At 63.0% G+C, this 1,076-nt stretch overlaps 1 protein-coding gene across 1 annotated transcript in view; it reads right to left on the bottom strand.

Moving 5' to 3' along the window:
- The window catches only part of LPHN1 (latrophilin 1), a 49,874-nt gene that overhangs the window by 1,018 nt on the left and 47,780 nt on the right, over nt 1-1,076 (bottom strand). The window lies entirely within an intron of this gene.

Here is a 1,076-nt window from a genome sequence, read left to right as displayed (position 1 = left end):
GCCAGGGCCCAGCGGCGCAGCTCTGCTCCGGAAAAATCCCGGGCTGGCCGGGCCGCAGGCTCCCGGTGGCTTCAAGTGATGAGATTTTCTTTCTTTTTTTTTGTCTTTTTTTTTCTTTTCCATTTCATTGAAATATTTACAGCAATGGGGGAAGAGGAGGAGGAGAAAGAGAGAGGGAGGGGGTAAGAGGGCCCCCTAGGGAAAGATCCAAGCCCAGGACCCACTCCCCAGGGAGCTCCAGACCCAAAATCTGCTCCCCAGATAGCCGAGCCCACAGGACTGGGAACTGCTCAAATACGGCCACCCCTGTGGGCTGGGGGCCCTGCGGGGAGTTGTGCTTCATCAGGAGTCGCCCCAAGGGAGGGGGTCATTGGGTGCACTCAGGGAGGGCTGAGGGGGCAGGCTTGCCGGGGAAAGCAGGGACGAAGAGCAGAGAGAAGGAGCTTCAGAGAAAGTTCCACCTGTAAACCACCAGCCACAACCGCCCGTTCCTCTCACCCTGGGGCTTTCTCCCCCCAAGGGCGCTCTCCCAGGCCAGTGGCCCCAGTCTCCAAGGAGGAGCAGGGAACTGGAGTGCAGAGGAACCTGTCCATCTGTCCTGCGCCCACTGCTCCATCTGGGTGCAGCCGGGAGCACTTCCGGCTGCAAAGAGAGGAGCAGCTGACAGGCTTCATCCAGCAGGGCCTTTGGCCCAGGGCAAGCAGAACCCTCATTTCCCTCCAGGGAGCAGGAAGGGTAGGGGGGCGGGGGAAGTCAAGGGTGGGCTGCACCCTTCCAATGTCTCCTTCCTCACTCCCCTGGGGGCCTCTTGGCTCCTCACTGCACTTCCCCCGAATTGAGCTGGTGCACATGGCTGGTGGGAAACCCTGTCTGTGAACCCTGCACCTCGGGCCCCCACAGCGCAGCCCCCAAGGGGCCTGGAGGGCCCACGGCCAAGGGGCGCCTGGAGAGAGTGGCCCATCGGCCACGGTCTCCATCCATCTCCCTCTCCCACGAGCCCCGCCCAGGGGCCCCTCCCTGGCCCGGGCCACCAGCCCCCGGTCCGTGAGGTCCCTCAGAGACTGGTAACCAGTTGC

Source organism: Bison bison, unplaced genomic scaffold, assembly GCF_000754665.1.
Source record: "Bison bison bison isolate TAMUID 2011002044 unplaced genomic scaffold, Bison_UMD1.0 scf7180017864365, whole genome shotgun sequence".
In the NCBI taxonomy this organism is placed as follows: Eukaryota; Metazoa; Chordata; class Mammalia; order Artiodactyla; family Bovidae; genus Bison; species Bison bison.
The sequence above is the reverse complement of the archived record's forward strand: the minus strand, read 5'-3'. Positions and strand labels throughout refer to the sequence as shown.